Source organism: Carassius carassius, chromosome 2 (assembly GCF_963082965.1).
Source record: "Carassius carassius chromosome 2, fCarCar2.1, whole genome shotgun sequence".
Lineage (NCBI taxonomy): Eukaryota > Metazoa > Chordata > Actinopteri > Cypriniformes > Cyprinidae > Carassius > Carassius carassius.
Window position 1 is genome coordinate 26825912 of NC_081756.1, and position 23718 is coordinate 26849629.

At 45.4% G+C, this 23718-nt stretch overlaps 1 long non-coding RNA gene across 1 annotated transcript in view; it reads right to left on the reverse strand.

Annotated features, from left to right (window-relative positions):
- LOC132097641 (uncharacterized) overlaps window positions 1-23718 on the reverse strand; it is a 191564-nt gene that overhangs the window by 35295 nt on the left and 132551 nt on the right. The window lies entirely within an intron of this gene.

Genomic DNA, 23718 nt, shown 5'->3' on the forward strand with positions numbered 1-23718 from the left:
TTACATCACTTTCAGTTTTGATGTGAATCTTACCAAACCAGACCGTGTTTACTGATTGGTTAGCTGCATTTAATTCTGAGGAATTAAATTCAGCATTTATCTGACTATTAGACATTTGGAAATGAATTGTATCACAAGCCAGACCATGTTATCTTGTCTGCTTGTTTGACTCCATTTCATTCTGAGGAATTAAATTTAGTGTTTACCTGACTATGAGAAGTCAGATATATCACTATTTATATGAATTGTATCACAAGCCAGACCATGTTTACTCGTCTGATTGCATTAAATTCTGAGGAATATAATGACATTTATCTCACTTTGAGAAGTTATATATACTGGAGGGGCTGCTGGGCGGGAGCAGGCCTCCCAGTGTACCGGCTCCTCATATAGGGATGGGCAGAATCAGAGCGTTGCCGCCCGCACTCCCCCGCGTCGGGACCGGAGGCTGAAGCAATGCTCTGGGCCAGGGTTTCCCAGCCTAAGCCGGATCTGAGGGCTGTACTTCAGGCTGGGAGGTCCTCGGCCAAGAAGTCCTGACACGTGTCGGTCACGACTGCATGAGTGGCCACCCTGCCCGTGGTCTGTGGAGCAGTCTCCATCTGACATATCATATCAGTTGTCTAGAGAAGCTAGCTGTGCATCGAGCATTAGAATATTTAGAGGTCTGCGTTCATGCCCCTTGTACAAGCTGGCACACCAGATCCTTCTGTGGTCCCAGGATAAACTCCTCTCGCTCAGAACAGTGTTTATTCCTGGGAGGTTGAATGTTGGAGCAGACATACTGTAGAGACAGGGGCCGAGGCCCGGGGAATGGAGACTTCACCCCAAGGTGGTGAAGCAGATATGGAGAGTTTTTGGACCTCTTTGCACCTCAAGAGACATTGCAATGTCCCCTCTGGTTCTATCTAGTTCATCCAGCTCCTCTCAGACTGTACGCTATGGTACAGACTTGGCCGAGACTTTGTCTGTACGTCTTCTATTAGTAGCCCTGTTCTGGCTGGGCCGAGTATGGCTCTCAGATCTAATCTCCACGATGGCTCTCGATGGGAGATTCCAATCAGGACAGATCTACTCTCTCAGGCTCGGGGCACAATAGCTCACCCACGCCCGGAGTTATGGAGACTATGGTGTGGCCCCTGAGGGGATACAGCTCATAGCATCTGGTCTGTCAACCAAGGTTGTTGATTCCATCCTCCAGTCCAGAACTTTCTCAATGAGGAAATTGTATGGCCTGAGATGGAAACTCTTCACCTCATGGGGCAGAGACTGCCAGCATGACCCAGCTTACGGCACAGTCAGTACAGTTCTGGAGTTTCTACAAACCAGGTTCTCTGCAGGGTTGACCCACTCCACCTTAAAGGTTTACGTGGCGGCCATTGCCGCCTACCATGTCCCTCTCGGTGGACAATCAGTGGGAAGACACCCCCTACTGATAAGTTTCCTCTGCGGTGCGCTGAGGCTGAGGCCTCCAGTACGTTACCATGTCCCTCCCTGGGACTTGGTCGTGGTGTTAGAGGCTCTGTAAAGCTCCATTCGAGCTGATCCAAGATATATCAGATAGACATCTGAGCTGTTGGCTATTACCCCTCTGGGGATAGTTAGAGATCTTCAGGCCCTCTCAGTGGCCCCTACTCATTTCACTTTGCGCCAGGCATGGCCAAAGCACTTCTATACCCTCGAGCGGGTTGTGTTCCTAAAATTCCCTCTGTCACACCACAACCAATAGTACTGCAGGCCTTCTGCCTTCCTCCCTTCCAGGAATCCGACCAGATGAAGCTAATTGTATGTATCCAGCTTGAGCGTTAGACACATACATCCACAGAGCTACCCTGTGGAGAAAATCGGACCAATTGCTAGTGTGCTACGGTCCCCCCAAAAGGGGCTTTCCTGCATCTAAGCAGACTCTTAGCCGTTGGATAGTTGAGGCTATCAACACCACCTATTAGTCCTCTGGTCTTCCCCCGCTGTTGGGAGTCAAGGCTCACTCCACACGGGGTATGGCAGCTTGTTCATCAGCTTGTTCGAGCATTTTGATGCAGCTCGAGTTCCTGAAGAGGAACATCTCTAGGTTACACATGTAACCATGGTTCCTCGAGGGAATGAGACGCTGCATCTTGATGCCATACCCCTGGCACCCCTGCCTGCGCTTGCTGGTACGCGAAGCTGATGCCAGCTGTGTGGCATGTGCTTTTATAGCATCCTGGTTGCTTACGTCACCCCGCCCGTGACGTCACGCTCTTCCACTAGACAGATTACACATGATATTCAGAGTCGCTCATGCTAAGCGCGTTCCCCATAGCGTTTTCGACGCAGTGTCTCGTTTTCCTCAAGGAACCATGGTTACATGCGTAACCTAGAGACTTTCTGTGCAATAGTCTCAAAACATCTAGTCTTTAGTTCATTGTATAAGTCATTAAATGCAAAATGGTTAATCTAGTTGTCATAAACTGCCAAGCAATTTTTTTTTTTTTACACATTATTATTAGATTTTTTGTACATTTGGCATGAATTGTGCAAGTGAACCTTGACTAATGAAGAGAATGTAGATCAAACAATGATAAACCACTTCTCTGAAATAGCTCAAAGGTTCATCTCATGAATCTTCTGTTGAAAACATTATACTGTATAGACAGAGAACAACACAAGAGTTACAAATTCTGACAATGGATTTATTTTTTATTTTCATCTTTGTGGCCATATTTCTTTTTCCTATTCTATATCACAATAACATTGTAAAGGGTTTATTATTATTATTTTTTGGGTCAGACCACTAGTAAAGGCATAACTGGGAAGTCTGCTATTTGTATGAGTTGTTTTGAGAAATGTACTTACTGTTTTGCAAATGTCAAGGACGATTCGAGAAATGTACCAAAGCGACTAAGAAAAACTGCCCATATCCTTCTGTGTTTATCTGCCTAGATAACTAAATGTGTGTGTGTGTGTGTGTGTGTGTGTACAACTGTAAAACTGCAGTTGTGTAGCCCCTCCTAAAAAAAAAGAGTAATCTCCATACTAAACAATAAAAGGCCTGTCTCAAATCTTCACTCGACAAGCAAAATCAGTGAGAAAATTATATTTAATCAGTATGTATATAGATACATTTATTTGTTTCCCTTATTTATAGTATGATGCCATTTGTATATGAAATGTGCTAAACACATCTTGTTGTGCTAAACTCATATATGCACATATCACAAAACAGACAGAAACTCTCTGTGCATAATGCACACATATTTCATGTACAACCCGAATTCAGGAAAAGTTGGGACGTTTTTTAAATTTTAATAAAATGAAAACTAAAGGAATTTCAAATCACATGAGCCAATATTTTATTCACAATAGAACATAGATAACGTAGCAAATGTTTAAACTGAGAAATTTTACACTTTTATCCACTTAATTAGCTCATTTAAAATTTATTGCCTGCTACAGGTCTCAAATAAGTTGGCATGGGGGCAACAAATGGCTAAAAAAGCAAGCAGCTTTGAAAAGATTCAGCTGGGAGAACATCTAGTGATTAATTAAGTTAATTGATATCAGGTCTGTAACATGATTAGCTATAAAAGCTTTGTCTTAGAGAAGCAGAGTCTCTCAGAAGTAAAGATGGGCAGAGGCTCTCCAATCTGTGAAAGACTGCGTAAAAAAAATTGTGGAAAACTTTAAAAACAATGTTCCTCAACGTCAAATTGCAAAGGCTTTGCAAATCTCATCATCTACAGTGCATAACATCATCAAAAGATTCAGAGAAACTGGATAAATCTCTGTGCGTAAGGGACAAGGCCGGAGACCTTTATTGGATGCCCGTGGTCTTCGGGCTCTCAGACGACACTGCATCACTCATCGGCATGATTGTGTCAATGACATTACTAAATGGGCCCAGGAATACTTTCAGAAACCACTGTCGGTAAACACAATCCGCCGTGCCATCAGCAGATGCCAACTAAAGCTCTATCATGCAAAAAGGAAGCCATATGTGAACATGGTCCAGAAGCGCCGTCGTGTCCTGTGGGCCAAGGCTTATTTAAAATGGACTATTTCAAAGTGGAATAGTGTTTTATGGTCAGACGAGTCCAAATTTGACATTCTTGTTAGAAATCACGGACGCCGTGTCCTCCGGGCTAAAGAGGAGGGAGACCTTCCAGCATGTTATCAGCGTTCAGTTCAAAAGCCAGCATCTCTGATGGTATGGGGGTGCATAAGTGCATACAGTATGGGCAGCTTGCATGTTTTGGAAGGCTCTGTGAATGCTGAAAGGTATATAAAGGTTTTAGAGCAACATATGCTTCCCTCCAAACAACGTCTATTTCAGGGAAGGCCTTGTTTATTTCAGCAGGACAATGCAAAACCACATACTGCAGCTATAACAACAGCATGGCTTCGTCGTAGAAGTGTCCGGGTGCTAACCTGGCCTGCCTGCAGTCCAGATCTTTCACCTATAGAGAACATTTGGCGCATTATTAAACGAAAAATACGTCAAAGACAACCACGAACTCTTCAGCAGCTGGAAATCTATATAAGGCAAGAATGGGACCAAATTCCAACAGCAAAACTCCAGCAACTCATAGCCTCAATGCCCAGACGTCTTCAAACTGTTTTGAAAAGAAAAGGAGATGCTACACCATGGTAAACATGCCCCGTCCCAACTATTTTGAGACCTGTAGCAGAAATCAAAATTGAAATGAGCTCATTTTGTGCATAAAATTGTAAACTTTCTCAGTTTAAACATTTGCTATGTTATCTATGTTCTATTGTGAATAAAATATTGGCTCATGTGATTTGAAAGTCTTTTAGTTTTCATTTTATTAAAATTTAAAAAACGTCCCAACTTTTCCGGAATTCGGGTTATATAAAAAGACCAATGTTCTCATGTTCCTCTACTTTTTAAAACAGTAATTGGATGGGCCAGGAGAGTTTAAAGACCAAATAAACAAACTTGTGAACCATGTTCTTATTGCTACTGTTAGATTTTCTCCTTAACCTTTTCAGCCATGTCATCCACCCTAATGCTAATTGGGCTCAGTGTGTTAATATGACCTCTCATTATTGTGAAATATGATTTATACTTTTTAGCTTCCAGACCATTTATTACACCAAGTGTTTCTTATTTCAGTATAAGCCCATTATCAGAACCTTGTTAATCATGACAATAATAAAAAGGTAGTTGACCCAAAACTAATTACTTTACTCACTCTTATGTCTTCCAAACTTTCAGCAGAATACAGAACAAAAGTGTGTCAGTGTTCCATACAATGAAAGTCAAAGAAATCCTATGCGGCTTATTCTTCTTCTTCTTTTTTTTTTTTTTTTTTTTAAAACTATGATTTGGAACGACATGAGGGTGATTTTTCATTTTTGGGTGAACTGTCGATAATGCAACTTTATAAACCATTGTGACCAAATTAATAATTATATTTATGAATAAACAATTTCAAAAATGCCAAACAGGTTTGCTGAGATACTGAAGAATCAACGAGAACGTCTCGGTTACGTATGGTAACCCTCGTTCCCTGAAGGAGGGAACGGAGACGCCACGTCGGTGACCGACGAATATGGGATATCGCTTCGATAGACCAATCTACTTCGAGTGTAAACTAAACGAGCCAATGCACATTGGCATGCAATTATTGCATCCAGCTGCCGCTGATCACTGCGTGAGTATAAGAGGGCAGCAGGTGCAATGCATACCAGTTTTTCGCTGAGGAGCCGAGCCAGGGACCCGGCAGCTCAGCGGCGGTACAGCAACCATGGCGACGGGACGTGGCGTCTCCGTTCCCTCCTTCAGGGAACGAGGGTTACCATACGTAACCGAGACGTTCCCTTTCAGTCGGTCACTCTCGACGCCACGTCGGTGACCGACGAATATGGGATCCCTATCAAAGCGCCATGGGTGCTGCCCCTTCCAGTGCCCTGTGCGAGCCGCCTGCGCCCCTATTAGGTGTAGGCCGGGGCTCAGAACAAGTAGCTCCACTCAGCATTTTTAAAGCACTACCTCACTGGGTGAGATTGGATAACACTGGGAAAACGTACACGGTCCGCTTGGAGCCGGGACGCTGCGGAAGCCCCATCCTTCCTGAAGGAGGTCTCGGAGGCAAATACACATATAGCATCCGTTTAGGAGTATACGGAGAAATTTGAGGTGATTAGAACCCTCTTGGGAAGGCAGAAGTCTGCCGGGGAAACACGGGCTCTAAGGCTATACCGTGGACTATACACATATGAGTACCGCTTAGGTCTCAATATGGAACCCACCCTTCCATGGTTCTCACAGATTCATCATGAAGGTCTGGCGCCGGACGTTCCGCTGCGTCCAGCTGCTTAGGGTGATGGAGGATCTCAACAGGGTCTACAATACGGACACTCTGGAGCGGTTTAAGCAAGCCGACACTAACCGGGGCCTCTCAGTGCCACTACCCGTTTGAGGTGAGAACACAGGAGGATACCGGCTCTACACGAAGGCTATAGAACCTAGCGAACGTGTTAGGGGTCGCCCAGCCCGCAGCTCTACAAATATCTGTCAGCGAGGCGCCACGAGCCAGCGCCCAGGAGGATGCAACACTTCTAGTTGAGTGAGCTCGCAACCTGAACGGGCAGGGCACATCCTGAGCCTGATAAGCCAGGGTTATGGCATCCACAATCCAGTGGGCCATCCTCTGCTTAGAGACGGCACTCCCCTTCTGCCGGCCTCCGTAACAGACAAAGAGCTGGTCTGAGGTCCTGAAGCTTTGTGTCCTGTCTACGTAGCACCTTAATGCTCGGACGGGACAAAGCAAAGCCAGGGCTGGGTCTGCCTCCTCCAGGGGCAGCGCTTGCAGGTTCACCACTTGGTCTTTGAAGGGTGTTGTGGGAACCTTGGGCATGTAGCCAGGCCGGGGCCTCAGGATTACCTGGGAGTCAGCCGGCCCAAACTGTAGGCACGAATCGTCGACCGAAAATGCATGCAGGTCCCCTACCCTCTTGATGGAGGCCAGTGCAAGCAGGAGCAGAGTTTTCAATGAAAGAAACTTTAGCTCAACTGAATGCAAAGGCTCGAAAGGGCCCTGCTGTAGTGATTTAAGCACTAGAGACAGGTCCCAAGAGGGTATACAGGGGGGGCGGGAAGGATTTAACCTCCTGGCCCCTCTAAGGAACCTGACGATGAGGTCATGCTTACCCAGAGACTTCCCATTCACGGGGTCATGGTACGCAGCAATAGCGGCAACCTGGACTTTGAGGGTGGAGGGAGACAGCCTTCGCTCCAACCCTTGCTGCAGAAAGGATAGCACGACTGCAATCGGGCATCTTCGGGGGTCTTCTCGACGAGAAGAACACCACTCAACGAACAGGTTCCACTTCAAGGCGTAAGCGTGTCTCGTAGACGGTGCTCTTGCTGAAGTGATGGTTTTCACTACCTCTTTGGGTAGGTCACCTAGAACCTCCGCGTCCCGTCCAGGGACCAGACATGGAGTTTCCAGAGGTCTGGACGCGGGTGCCAGATGGTGTCCCGTCTCTGAGTCAGTAGATCCTTCGTCAGAGGAATTGGCCAAGGAGGGGCTGTCGCAAGGAGCACTAGTTCGGGGAACCAGGTCCACATGGGCCAATACGGCACTACTAACAAGACTTGCTCCTTGTCCTCCCGGACTCTGCACAGTGTCTGTGCGAGAAGGCTCACTGGGGGAAACGCCTACTTGCGTAGGTCCCGAGGCCAGCTGTGTGCCAGAGCGTCCGTGCCGGGAGTTCCCTCGGTCAGGAAGTAGAACAACTGGCAGTGAGAGGTCTCTGGAGCAAACAGGTCTACCTGAGCGGCTCCGAACCATCTCCAAATCAGCTGGACCGTCAGGGGATGGAGTCGCCATTCTCCCGGGAGCATTGCTCGAGACAGCTCGTCGGCTGTACGACTGAGCAGGCCTGGAATGTGAACGGCACGAAGTGACCTCAGAACCTTCTGACTCCAAAGGACGAGGTGGCGAGCGAGTTGCGACATGCGACGGAAGCGCAGACCACCTTGTCGGTTGATGTACGCAACGGTCGCAGTGTTGTCCGTTCGGACCAGCACATGCTTGCCTCACAAGAGACCTTTGAGACGGTTCAAGGCAAGGTGTACTGCTAGCAACTCTAGGCAATTGATGTGCCACTGCAGCTGCGGGCCCGTCCAAACCCCTGAGACTGCATGCCCGTTGTACGTGGCCCCCCAGTCGGTGGTGGAGGCATCCGTGTAAACCACAGCATGCCTGGAGATCTGCTCTAGGGGCACCCCTGCCCGAAGAAATGCAAGATCTGACCACGGAGTGAGGGTTTGGCGACAGGCCGGTGTAACTTGGACCCGGTGAGTGCCGCGCTTCCACGCCCACCTCAGGACTCGGCCATAAAGCCAGTGCTGGAGCGGTCTCATATGTAATAGGCTGAGCGGTGTAAGTGCCGCCATATGCCCCAGGAGCCTCTGAAAGAGTTTCAGTGGGACCGCTGTCCTGCTCTTGAACGTATTCAAGCAGGCTAGCACCGACCGCGCACGTTCCTCTGTGAGGCGTGCTGTCTGTTCGACCGAATCCAACTCCATATCGAGAAAAGAGATCCTCCACGGGAGTTTGCTCTTTTCCGAGCTGACCTGAAGGCCCAACAGGCTCAGGTGCCGGAGCACCACATCCCTGTGCTCGCACAACTGATCTCGATACTGTGCTAGTATCAGCCAATCGTCTAAGTAGTCGAGAATGCGAACACCCTGCTCTCTGAGAGGAATGAGAACTGCCTCCGTGACTTTCGTAAAGACACGGGGAGACCGGGACAGCCTGCAGGGCAGGACCTTGTACTGATATGCCAGTCCTTCGAACGCAAACCGCAGAAAAGGTCTGTGGCGCGGAAGGACGGACAAATGAAAGTACACGTCCTTCAGGTCGATCGCTGCAAACCAATCTTGGGGACGGACGCACCCGAAAATGCGTTTCTGTGTCAACATTTTGAATGGTAGCCGATCGAGGGCCCGATTCAAAACTCGCAGATCCAAGATCGGTCGTAACCCACCGCCTTTCTTGGGTACAATGAAGAACGGGCTGTAAGACCCCATCCTCATATCGGCTGGAGGGACCGGCTCTATCGAGTCCTTCGCCAGTAGGACTGCGATCCCTTCCCGCAGGACAGGGGCAGGGGCATCGGACGCTTTCACTGTAGTGGAGCGGACACCGCAGAGCTTGGGGGGGAGCCGGGCGATCTGAATCGCATAGCCGAGGCTGATGGTTCGCAGAAGCCAGCGAGAATGGCTGGGTAGCGCTGACCAGGCGCCTAAAAACCGTACAAGCGGGACCAGCGGAACCACAGCCGTACCCGCAGTGGGGCAGCGAGGTGGAACACAGGGACCCAACTCGGGCGGCTTGTGAGCAGGCCGGAGTGTGGTGCGAGTGTGGGGTGCAGGGCTCACCTGGTTCCACGGGTTGGCAGAGGGTGCGTGAGTAGGGCCTTTTTTTTGACGCTCTCGAACCGCCCGCTGCTGCCATCTGGCGAAGGAGGAGGATGAGTGAGGTCCGGAGCTTGGCCGTCCGCAACTCTCCGTGCCCTCCTGGGACCCAGAGAGGAAGAAAACTGCTCTCCTGTCGAGATTTCCAGATTCTCCGCCTGGCCCTCCTCCAGGGGAGGGAGAGGTGCCTTCACCATCCCCCAGAAAGCAGCTACCTCTCTCCGGGTCACCCGTCCCGGGGCCTCTTGCTCTTCTGCTCACCGCCAAGTTTGACGGGGGCCGGGACGGGAGGGGCAGCCTGCCTGCGCCCAGCTCCATGGCACCACTTGGAGGCTGCTGCAGATGCGGCGCGTGAGCGGGGGCGGATGCAGGGGGCTGCCCTTGGCGACGAGAAGGCTGGGGCACTGCGGCCGGCGGGCGGGTAGAGGCAGCAGCTGCCCGCCAGGGCAGGATGTGTCGGATCCCCTCAGTCTGCTTCTGGGCAGCAGAGACTTGCTGGGCCAAGTTCTCGACTGCGTCGCCAAAGAGGCCGGTCTGGGACACAGGGACATTGAGAAACCGGACCTTGTCGGTGTCCCTCATGTCTGCCAGACCCAGCCAGAGATGGCGCTCCTGGACCACTAATGTGGACATCGCACGACCCAGGGAACTCGCGGTGACCTTCGTCGCTCGGAGCGCGAGGTCAGTGGCGGTTCGGAACTCCTTTAGAACTTCCGGGTCATGACCACCCTCGTGCAGGTCCTTCAGTGCCTTAGCCTGGTGCACCTGCAGTAACGCCATGGCGTGTAAGGCGGAAGCAGCTTCCCCACAAGCCATATAGGCACTGCCGGTCAAACCAGACGAGTGCCTACAGGCCCGGGAAGGAAGCACCGGGTCTCCACGCCAGGAGGAGGCGGACTTAGGACACAATTGCATCGCTACCGCCCGCTCCACCGACGGGATTCCCGAATACCCCTTCGCTGCACCGCCATCGAGGGTGGTGAGGGAGGAGGAGCCCACCGGCCGGTTTCTGGCAGTAAAAGGTGCCATCCACGACCTGGTGAGCTCGTCATGCACTTCCGGAAAGAAAGACACTGGGGTGGGGCGCTGAGAACCAGCGCGCGCCACCCCGAGAAACCAATCATCCAGCCGCGAGGGCTCGGGACGCGGTGGAGGATTCCACTCGAGCCCTCGCCTCTCGGCGGCCCGGGAAAGCATAGCTGACATTTCGGGGTCCGACTCAGGCCTTGCCACCATCACAGAGGGTGGCAGCGCAGCCGAATCTTCGTCCGACAGCTCTCCCTCCGATGCTGAGATCGACATCTGGTCGGGGGGAGGCCCACTGGATACCACTGGTACGCTCGCTGTAGAGGGCCCAGTGCGTTCCGTGGGTTGCTCCACTGGATCGGAGGTGCAAGAGGAGTGGTGGGCCCCAGAGGGTTGGTTCCCTGCGGGGTTTGCCACCACTGTGACCCTCAAACCATCCGCGCTACTGCTGGAAGTGGTTCTCGTCTGTCGGCCGCCAGAACGAGCCCCAGATCGCGGCCGCGGGACTCCGCCCCCCTGAAGGTAGCGGAGCCTGGTTCGCAGCTCCGAGATGGTCATATTCCCGCAGTGAGAACATGACTCATCCACGAAAGCCACCTCAGCGTGCTCGACGCCCAGACACGTGAGGCAGCGATCGTGACCATCACCCGTTGCCAGGTAACGACCGCACCCAGAAACGCACGGGTGAAACGGCATCCTTACAAGGACGATCCGTCGTCTTTACAAAGACGCACCCGTGAAGCTCTTTTAGAGAAATTTGCTCTTTAGGAAATGCTCTTTTAGTGCTGAGGCGCACAGGGGAATTGGCCGTTTGCAACACGACAGGGGTAATGCAGCCTGAAGTGTGCAATCCACTCGACACAGGAACGACCGCCGCTGAAGCGCCGTCTCGCCAACACACGAAGCTTCCGAGAGCGTGCTGAACTCGTAGTTCACAGCAGACACAGTTGAGCAGAGCGATACTAATGCTCGGCTCCGAAGCGAAAAGCTGGTATGCATTGCACCTGCTGCCCTCTTATACTCACGCAGTGATCAGCGGCAGCTGGATGCAATAATTGCATGCCAATGTGCATTGGCTCGTTTAGTTTACACTCGAAGTAGATTGGTCTATCGAAGCGATATCCCATATTCGTCGGTCACCGACGTGGCGTCGAGAGTGACCGACTGAAAGGGAATCAATTTTACTTGCCATCATTTACCCCAATGCCGTGCATTGATAGCCATCCCATGATTGGCCACTACTTTTTTGGTTACACTTTATTTTAAAGAGTCATTTTTTATATTATAATTATATATTTAAATACTGAGTAAAATTAATTATTTACATGTACAGTACTTACTATAGTTTTAGAGTTAGGGTAGTTGCATATAATTAGAGGTAGTTGCATATTATTATGCATAATTTTCAGTTATTACTATGTGTAACCAAGGCACTATACAAGGACATTATTTTGCATGTTAAAATTAAATGTGAAACTAAGATGAAAACTAACTAAAAGTGATCACAAACTAATATTTTTCATATGTTCAGTGTATCATCCTGACAGACTTTGGGAACCAGTTTTCCCAATGAAGGCAATATGAGATTTTAAGAAGTGTATAATATCAGAGTGTCAATTCTATAATTCTTAATTCCTGCTAGTTGTCATGACACGCCTGCTGTGGAGGAGCGAGGAGATGAAGGAGTGAGGAGACGAAAAAGATTCCAGAATTAACACAGATTCTATTTACATTAGGGAATTCACACGCTAGACATGTGGAGAGACGATCAATACCGGACAAGGAAAATTCAAAACAGGAAACCATTAAATACAAGACTGGAGGAGGGACACAAGGAGGAACACCTAAAATCAATGACAAAATGACCATTGGAAAACATCTAGGACAAATTAATCTAATCAGGGAACATGAAAAAGAAGAACCAGATAATGGGCTAAACGGGGAATCAAGAACTCTTCCTGGGCTGAACTGGGAATCTGGGAAGTGCTTATGAGGTGCTGGCACAGGAGTGCGCTCTGGAGGAGCAAGCACAGCAAGGCACTTTTGAGACGCTGGCACTGGAGTGAACTCTGGTGCTGGAGCTGACACTGGAGTGAGCTCTGGGGCTGAAGCCAACACTGGAGTGATCTTTTGGGCTGGCAAGCATGACTGAGGAACCACCATCGGGATTGCCACAGGAGTGACCAGCGGGCTTGCCACAGGAGCGACCGTCGAACTTTACTCAGGAACTGCAGGCAGACTTGACTCAGGAACGGCTGGGGGGCTTGCCACATAAACGGTCGGCAGGCTTACCATAGGATCGGCTGGCAAACTTGACTTGGGAACGGCCAGCTGACTTGACAGCGGGCTAGTTCTGGCATATGGTTGGACATTTTTCAGACACCAGAGGATACCTTCCCTCCAGCTTAGTCCCGTGGTGTCTGGGAGGTAGTTGCCCCCATGCCAGAACAGTGAGTTGAGGGTGGAGTCATCAAGGGCCATAGATGTGGCAAGTCTGCAGAACTCCCAGGAATACTCAACAAAGGGGAGATCCATGCAAGCTATGGCAGCGAACCAAGTGGCAACTTCCATAGTACGGAGAAAATAGGGGAAACAAAAAACTTTCAAAAAATGCGGAAAACAAACACGAGGCAATGACACTGCTTACTTCTTTGTTGGTCCGGTATTCTGTCTCTTGTGAAGGAGCGAGGAGATGAAGGAGATTCCAGAATTAACACAGACTTTATTTACAATACGGAATTCACACGCTAGACATGTGGAGAGACTATAAATGTCAAACAAGGGAAACTCACAACAGGAAACCATTAAATACAAGACTACATGAGGGACACAAGGAGGAACACCTGAAACCAATGACAAAAAAGAAAATTGGAAAACACCTGGGACAAATGAATCTAAAGGTTTCTTGGAAAGAACAAAATAAGGACATGGAAACATATGGGGAGCAAAACACACACATAACATAAAGAGAGTCTGACACTAGTACTGTCTGGACTTTTAAAATGTCTCCCTTGTCCCTTCACAGAGAGTAAGAGTTTAATTGGTGTGGAGACATAATTAGCTGAGAGGTGGATTAAGGTATTATAACGGAAAAAATAAAAAATAAAAAAATAAAAAATCTCCTAGCAATAAATCATTATCAAAATGATACTGTGTAATTTGTCCCATGCAGTTCTATTCAGCCCAGAGCCGCTCTCTGTTTTAATACATTTGATTAGTCCTCTTCATATAAAGTAGCTCCTAAAAAGCAGGGCGTGCAGTGGCATCATACACCAGAACACTATTCTCTCATCAAGAGATATGTCTCCAGCTCTAATTACCATCAGTCTATTTAGTGATGGTTATGCAGATTTTTTTTTTTTTTTTTTTTGAAAAAAAGGAATGAGTCATCAATCTTCTGATGGTTCTTAAAATATAAATGAGGCGACAAAGGACAGTGAATGCCTTATTGGGTAAGGGGTCATCATATGATGCATCAAACCAGTTGCACCTCTTTCTTCTTCTTACCAAAGCACTTGACAGCTCGCATTCCAGTGGCGTCTGCCATTGCTAAGCAACCATGACCTGCTCTCTCTATAATGATGCACTGGAAGTTTCAGCAAAGAATAAATGGATTTCCAGCACTGTTCAAATCCTTACGTGGCAGGTAGGGCTTGACTTTAGCCAACAGTCTCAGTTGAAAGAAACTGGCTTTTACAACAGAACTAATCTGTTTTTCAAATTTAAAAGCACTGTCAAAAATAACACCAAAATTCTTGGTAAATGGACGAACATATAAACCTAAATTACCAAGTGCATCTACACAAGCATTAAATCCCCAGGACAACCAAACACAACAATCTTAGTCTTATTTTCATTAAGACAAAGAAAGTTCTGATCCAACCATATTTTTAAATCAATTAAGTAATGACAGAAACAAAGCTTTGTAATTAGCTTTGACAGGCAAATAAATCTGTACATCATCTGCATAACAGTGGACGGTGATAATGTGCTTTCTGAAAATATACCCCAAGGGCAGCATATACAAAGAAAACAACATAGGGCCCAATACTGACCCTTAAGGGACACCACAAAAAAAAGAGGGGCAGCAGATGACGGAAATTCACCAAGGTGAACAGAAAAACTTCTGTCTGTCAAATATGCTTAAAAACCAGTGTTCGAATTGAGACGGGGCAGGGGGGGTCCGGGATCCCCCATAAGCATCAAGGGACCCCCCATGAGGCCCAAAAAAATGACCTTCGGGAGGTCCCCTGGTTTTTCATTAAAACTAAAATAGAAAAAATATTTGTCATAGCCTTATCAACTTTTTTATAAAAGTATTGCGCTGCCGCTCCCATAAAAAGCTACTTCAAATTAGATGTGGGTTTGAAAATAGCAAGAGAGTCTAAAATCTCAGTACAAGTAGAGTCAAATAAGACCGTAAAGCACAGGTTGAAATCTCAGAATTGGGAACAACAAGAGTAAATGAAACAGGCAGGTGGTCTGAAATACATGTGTCACATATTTCACCGATAGCAATACATAAACCATATGATAACACAAGGTCCAAAGTATGTCCTTTTTCATGGGTCGGACCAGTGACTGATAGATAGATAGATAGATAGATAGATAGATAGATAGATAGATAGATAGATACTGGTGTTATTAAATTGTGCAAAAAACTGTCTTAGGTTATAATAAAATATGCATCTGGATTGAGAATGACCTTATCCCTTTCTTGTTCCTTATCGACAATCATCAGTCATGGACTCTAAATGTCAGCGTGTAAAGGGGAATTTTGTCACAGTTGTTATAAAATGTCAGGACAACTTTATTTACTTATCTCCTCGTATGATTGGGGATATAACCCCTCAGAACAGAATCTCTTGTAGAAGAGAGAGAGAGAGAGAGAAAGAATGAATCATGAATCTTCAGTTAGAAAGCATGTATAGACAGAGGACAACACAAGAGTTACACATTCTGAAAATTGACTTATTGTCATCGTTGTGCCCATATTTCTTTTTCCTTTTCTATATCACAATGACATTGTAAAGGTTTTTTTTTTTTTGGCCAGACCACTAGTAAAAGTGTAACTGGGAATTCTATCCAGTCTCTTTCAATCAATATCCCACATACAGTAATGTGTAAATTTGTACGTTTGAAATGGATACGTGGCATACATAAGCATATTGTATACTGTTCAATACAGTAACTGTCATCCAAAATGTTGCCATAGTTTACATCAGAACATCTCTCCAGAGTACACTGTTATATTGACAACATGACTAAGCAATTTGACTGTCTTATCCGTAAACTATGACACAAGGACTTGTCATTTCGATGGCACTGACATGTTCATTGACACAGATATTTATTTTTGAGAGATGAACTAAGGATTTTGAGCAAGAGACTGGCTTTTGCAGGTAATCCATGGTGTTTTGCTATTTGTACGAGTTGTTTTGAGAAATGCACTTACTGTTTTGAAAATTGTGAGTTTGATTCGAGAAATGTACCAAAGAAAAAAAAACTGTAAGCAGTGGTGGTAGATCAAACGATGCCAAAGAGATGAAGCAGCAATATTATTAATAATAAGGCTTCGACCCCTATAAGACAATGTTTGCTTTATCCAACCACCCTTCCCAATTTTTTGACTGAAAATATTTGTCTCCTAAATAAACTCCAAAATATTTTAACCCATCTATTTTCCAACTGAGCACAACTAGAAGTTTAGGGGGTGCTGTTGTTCATTCACCCATTAAAACAACTTCTACCAGAAAGACTCGGGAGATAAAATGTACGAAGCATACATTTATTGACAACTCAGCGAGCATTTTTATAAATTTCTTTGGCGGAAGGCCCCGTCCATAGTTCGTAATCCGAGGGTAGCGGACCAGCATTTCCTGCCTGAAGATGAAGGCCCCCCTGGAAGGTAAGGACAGGACCATCCTGGTGGTGGTGGGGAGGGTGGAGGTTGTTATCGCGTCGGCATCTGCGAACTCAAACATGTGTAAGTACCGATCTTTTATACCGAAGTATAAAGACGTTATTGGATAATGATGAAGGTAATTAGTGACGAAGTAATTGAGTCTTCCTGGCAGAACTTAGGCTAAAGCTTTCATTTTTCTGGCTGATATCATCCAGAGATTTCAAAAAATTTCAGCATCATTTTGCTCTTTAAAAATTACAATAATGCCATCAGCATTAGCTTATAAAACAAAAGTACTTTCACAATTTGACAATGATAAACCTCTTAAAGGGGTCATATGATGTGATTTTAAATATTCCTTTCTCTTTAGAGTGTTACAAGCTCTTGGTGATTAAAGAAGATCTGTGAAGTTGCAAACACTAAAGTTTCAAATCCAAAGAGATATTCTTTATAAAAGAAAGAAGCTGTACCTTAATTCTTGTTGTAATGTTGTTGTTTCCGCCTCCGCCATGTTGTATAGACACGTGTGTTTCACTTTGTAATGGAAACTACTTTATTTGGCCTTCCAAAAGAGGACGATTTCTGCTCCATTATGCCTGGAGCTGATCCGTGCTGGTCGCTGAGGAAATACATCAACTTTGCACTGTGGATCGCGCAATCGGCTTTCACCTTGGAGCCCGGGGTAATCACATGTGGTTGCTGGAAGACCAAGGTACGCTCCTTCATAGAATCCACCTGCCGCACTGTTCTCAAGCCACCCGTCTGTGCTCATTCAAGCCGGCCAGAAGGCGGGTCATAGAGGAAAAACAATAATGTACATTATGTGGAAAATAATAATAATGTAAATAATAATGGGTTTTTTTTACCTTAAACCGCATAAACACATTTCATTACACCAAATTCACAAAATAATGTTATTTTTAGCAGCATCATATGACCCCTTTAACACTTGTGCATTGTTCAAATGCACTATCTTTTCGTTATGTTCGGGATGAAAACATCCACTCAATTAAACTGCTGTAAAAATGTATAAGATAAATATTTTTTTTCTTTTTTTTTTTTTTGCATAAATCTATTAATGAATCTTAGTCCAAAACTACCTAATGTTTTTTTTTTTTTTAAATCCAAGATTTTAACTCTTTAATTGCCAAGTTCATAAATGATGTCACCAATTTGGGGGAAAAAAACAAACAAAATGGCTTATTCTCAATATAAAAGTAATTGTGGCTGGATTTTTTTTTTTTTACTTTTTATCACAGTCTTGGGCATATCAAAGATTAGTAACAACATTGGCTTTGATGCATTTTTAGTTTTTGTGCAGCATTAGATTAATTTTTTTTCTCCCTCATTTATTGTTGGTGGCTGTTTTTGCCCCATTGACTTCCATTATAACACATTTTTTTGATTGCAAAGCCATTACAACATATAATCATGCATTCTTGATTGTTTGTGGTCTTCCCTGTTGGGAAGGAGGTAAATTTTTTTTTTTTACAGTCATCACTAGGTGGGACCATTAACCCTTTAGACAAGCCTGTGCAAAAAAAAAGGCTTAGTTTCTGGCTTAAGGTCCTGGGCACACCAGCCTTAGGACTTCTTTTTGGTGGAGATGATGGCAGGACGGTCTCTTAGACACGGGCTGAGAAGTGTGGTGAGCCGCTCCCCATTCTTCTCGAGGGAGCGCATGACTTGCCACACTCTCCTTCTGGGCTTCTCACCTCAGAGAAGCCGAACCTGGTCGGGACTGGGTGGCCAGCGGTCCAGATGCTTGAGCACAGCAGGGGAGGAACCTCACAAACGCTTCCTCATAGCGCTTCGACCTCCCGAAACCTAGTGGCAACAGTGTTGACGGCATCGCCAAAAAGGCCTGAATGCGAGACAAGGGCATCAAGAAGGAAAGCTCAAGCCCTCTCCTTGATGTCCGTGAGGTTCAGCCACAGATGTTTCTCTGTGGAGACCATAACAGCCATTGAATGGCCGAAGGCACGGGCCATCTGCTCAGTCCTATGGAAAGACAGATCTGTGAAAATGCCTTTTCGTTGATGGACACGCCTGTGCTCAAGTCTTGTAGCAGGTCAGCCTGGTGTGCCTGCAGAACCACCATGGTGTGCAGGGCAGCATCTCTTCCACCTGGGGCATCATCATGTAGCCCCGTGCCTTTGCATTCACGATATAAAAAAAAAATCGATGTCAACGGCATGAAGACAACGGACAACTACAGCTTACTCCATGATAGCATCAGCTTGTGGAGATCGCCGAAGAAGGGGAGAGACTGTCGCTGATGTCCCTCCCCCTGGCCACCCGACAAAAATTTGTCTGCAAATTTTGAGTGTTTGGGGGTCTCTTGCTCTTGTGGCCAGTCCAGTTTTAGGCAGTCGACTGCATGAGTTACCACCTTAAGTAGCTCTATCATCATGGGAGGAGTGCTCTGAGGTGGCACTTTCCATCTTCCCAGGAGCAAGAGATGAAGTCTCCTCGCGCCGGATTCGAGAGCTTCATGGTCCGGCGAGAGCGCAAGAGAAAGGGGCGGAGTCATCCCACGCACCTCGGGCCAGATCAACACGGGGCTTAACGAGGGACAGGAATCTACGAGGGTCATCCTCCGAGATGAGCCTCTGACATGGAGGCACGCATCTCTTATCTGATTCTGCCATTTAAATGTTCTTTTAATATTTTACTGCAATGTTGGTTTTCTGTAGGCAATGTATTTACTTATTTGCTTTTTCTCACACACACAATGCAGTCCAACAATTCCATTTAATACCATGTATGTGAATTGTCTAAATGATAATAATACACGTTTCACTAACTACGATTTACTCCCAACAGCAATCTTTTTTTTGTGGGAGCAATACGTTTCCCTCCCAGTGCAAAGGCCCAGTGTTTGGTGCTCAACAAAATGGCTTCTCTTCTAAATTCACAACAAGTAAATACCACACACTCACCACCAGGGGCGTAGCCATCTTTTCGGAAGTGAGGGGGACAGAAATTATATTTATATAAAAAATTATATATATATATATATATATATATATATATATATATATATATAATTATATATATATATATATATATATATAATTTATATATAAATTTATATATATATATAATTTATATATACATTTATATATATATATATATATATATATATATATATATACATTACAATAGAACATTTCTGTAATCTATAGCCTACCAGTCAACAGTTTTTGAACAGTAAGATGTTTAATGTTTTTAAAGAAGTCTCTTCTACTCACCAAGCCTGCATTTATTTGATCCAAAGTACAGCAAAAGTTTTTACTATTTAAAATAACTATTTTCTATTTGAAAATATTTGTAAATGTAATTTATTCATGTGATCAAAGTTGAACGTTCAGCATCATTACTCCAGTCTAGTGTCACATCCTTAAAAAATCAAATCATTCTAATATGCTGATTTGCTGATTATCAATATTTAAAACATGAGTACATTTTTTTTCAGCATTCTTTGATGAATAGAAGGATTGTTGCCTTTGCAACATTATACAGTATATCATTCAAAAAAATATATATTTTTTTGGAAAATAAATTATAGATATGAATACCTTTATTTAGCAAGCTTTAAAATCTCAATAAATAACATTTTGAAATATATTCAAATAGAAAACAGATATTTTAAATAGTCTAGTAAAAAATATTTCAGTTTACTGTTTTGCTGTACTTTGGATCAAATAAATGCAGGCTTGGTGAACAGAAGAGATTTGACTAGTAGTGGATACTATAGGCAACTTTAATTATTCTCTAATTTCTAGCTTTTAATTTGCTTAGAAATCTATAACTGCTTGACAACAACAAATGATATTCTTTTAATATACTACAAACACTTATTTATCACATAATAAGGCAGACTAGTTTCTATACTGTAATAAACCTGTCACTTAGCACTGTTTTGTTGATATGCTGTATTTATCACCTGCTGGAGATGACTTGAAAAACCATATATTGTCGCAATCGTATATTAATGTCTTCGTGTTTCCAAAAGTTTCAGTTCTTCTGTCAAAACGAACTGTTTTCATTGTTGCCCATATTAGGAGTTTCCTGATATGACTTTCTGCGCGAGAGCGCGCTCCGGCTTCGAGGATGAGTGAAACACCCACTGATTGATTGATTGATTGATTCCTTTATTGTCATTGTACAGCGTACAATGAAATTTTATACTTTCCAACGTACACAGCAAGAGTAGTTACAATCATATTGCAAATTGCCAATTATTAAGTAAGGTGCTTAATGTTATTCCACTTAATTGACTGCATGTCAAGAGTGTCTTATAGTAAAAATTTGAGGTTGTAGTTCCAGTTCATGGTTCATTATCCTGATGGCATTGGGATAAAAACTGTTCATGAATCTGGTTGTACGTGTTTTGATTGACCTAAAGCGTTTCCCAGATGGCAACAGTTCAAAAAGCTGATGGGCTGGATGATTCGGGTCCATCACAATGTTGCGTGTTTTCTGCAGGCAGCGGGAGTTAAAAATATCATCCAAAGCAGGTAGCTGTTGGTTTGTGATGTTCTGTGCGGTTTTTATAACTCTCTGCAGGGCCTTTTTGTCCCCAGCCGAGCTGCCTCCATACCACACCAGCATATTATATGTAAGGACACTTTCAATAGAACATCGGTAGAATGACACCAGGAGACGCGCTGACAGGTTTATTTTCCTAAGCATTCTGAGAAAGTACATCCGTTGTTGCACCGTCTTGACTAGTGCTTTGATGTTTGTTGTCCATGAAAGGTCCTCAGAAATGTGTGTACCCAGAAATTTAAACCTTGATACTCTCTCCACTATCTCCCCGTTGATATGCAGTGGTGTGTGAGCAATTCGTTTCTTCCTGAAGTCAATGATAAGTTCTTTTGTTTTCTTGACGTTTAGGGTAAGATTATTCTCCGTGCACCACGTCGTCAGCCTCTGCACCTCCTTTCTATAGGCATACTCATCTCCTCTGGTGATCAGCCCCAGCACAGTTGTGTCATCCGCAAATTTAATTATGATCTTGTTGTCATTAGATGATACACAATCATGAGTATACAAGGAGTAAAGAAATGGACTTAGCACACAGCCTTGTGGGGCTCCCGTACTGATTAGCGTAGTTGTGGAATGATGTGAGCCCATCCTCACTGACTGTGGCCTCTTTGTTAGGAAGTCTTTAACCCACAGGCAGATGTTATGCTGTATCCCTAAGTCAGTCATCTTGTAAAATAGTCTGTTTGATAAGATGGTATTAAAGGCAGAACTGTAGTCTATGAACAGAAGCCGTGCATACGTCCCTTGATGTTCCAGGTGGCGCAGTGCAGTGTGGAGTGCAGTGTTGATGGCATCGTCTGTCGACCTGTTGGCCGTGTATGCATACTGGTGGGGGTCCATGGTGGGTAGCAGAGCAGACCTGATATGATTTAAAACCAGCCTCTCCATGCATTTCATAATTATAGGTGTTAGTGCAATAGGCCTATAGTCATTGAGGGATGTTATGGCAGCATGCTTTGGAACTGGCACTATTATAGACGTCTTCAGGCAGGTTGGAACAGTGCACTGCGATAGAGACAAGTTGAAGATGTTTGTGAGTACCTCACCCAACTCAACTGCACAGTCTCTAAGTGCACGCCCTGGAATGCTGTCTGGTCCAGATGCTTTCCATGCCTTGATTTTACGGAGAGTGCGTATCACTTCAGTAGGTTGAAGAATGAGCACCTGGCTGTTTGTGTCTGGAACAGAGTCGTTGATGGTCTCAGTACTATTCACCTCAAAGCGGCTGAAGAACCGGTTAAGCTGTTCTGCCATTAAAACACTGCTATTGGACAGGCAAGTGGTGTTAGTCTGCCCCGTGATGTGCCGGATCCCCTGCCAGGCCCGGCGGGGGTCGGAGTTGCAGAAGTGGTTCTCAATCCTCTGCTTATAAGCGGCCTTTGCATCCCTGATGCCCTTCCTCAAATTCGTCCTGGCTGCACTGTAAAGCTGCCTGTCACCGGACCGAAAAGCAGAATTACGGGCCTGCAGCAGGCGTTTTACATTGTTAGTCATCCAAGGCTTGTTATTAGGAAATGTGCAGATCCGTTTTGTAGTGGTGACATTTTCAATGCAGCATTTTATATAAAATAGCACAGAGGATGTATAGATGTCGATTTTATTGTCCACAAAAACAGTCCAGTCAGTGCGTCTAAAGCAGTCCTGCAGCTGCTCAGACGCTCCTTCCGGCCATAATTGTATTATCTTAGCAGTAGGTTTGATCCGGTTGATAACTGGTCTATATGCTGGAGTCAAAAACAGTGAAATGTGATCAGACAGTCCTAAGTGGGGGAGAGGTGTTGCCTTATAGCCATGCTTGACGTTACTATAAACATGGTCGAGTATGTTTTTTCCTCTTGTGGGGCACTTTACATGTTGGTAAAATTTTGGGAGAACAGTTTTTAAATTGGCTCTGTTAAAATCACCTGCTATGACAAAAGCTCCTTCTGGATAAGCCTGCTGTTGTTTCCTAATGGCAGTTTGCAAATAAGCCAAAGCTGTTTTAGTGTTGGCATCCGGAGGTACGTAAACAGCATTAATGACAACAACCGTGAATTCCCGCGGCAGGTAAAAGGGGCGACATTTTACTGTTAAATACTCCAAGTCCGGGGAGCAGTAAGTGTCAGTTATTACAGCGTTTGTACACCAATTGTCATTGGTGTAAACACAAAGCCCCCCTCCTCTGTTCTTACCGGAATCCGTGGTCCTGTCAGCTCGGAGCACTACACGGCCTGCTAGTTGAATAGCCTCTGCTGGAATCGCTGGCTTGAGCCAGGTCTCCGTGATTACCATGACACAGCAGTCCTGGATGGTTTTCTGCATAGATGTAATGAGTTCCAGCTCCTCAATTTTATTGGTAAGTGATCTTGCACTGCAGGAGTGTTTAGCACTTCTGGGTCCGAATAAAATACCAGGTCATGCGCAGACTATCCTGTCTCTTTGATTTTAAATCTATATTTATTTACACCAGCTCTTGAAAACATCTATGCGAACACATTTGACTGAAAAAGTGTGGGGGGGGGGTACGTCCCCCGCCTTCCCCCACATAATCTACGCCACTGCTCACCACGACATTCACTCCACTAACAACAAATGGCCACACACGCACACACACACACAGAGAGAGAGAGAGAGAGAGAGAGAGAGAGAGAGAGAGAGAGAGAGAGAGAGAGAGAGAGAGAGAGAGAGAGAGAGAGAGAGAGATTTCCCTTTGGAGCACATGATTTAGCAGGAATATGTCAATCTTTCATTTTTGTTTTAAGATGAACAAAGATGCCATCCAAGTGGGCTCATTGGGACGATTTCAGTGGAAATTCAAAACTTGACG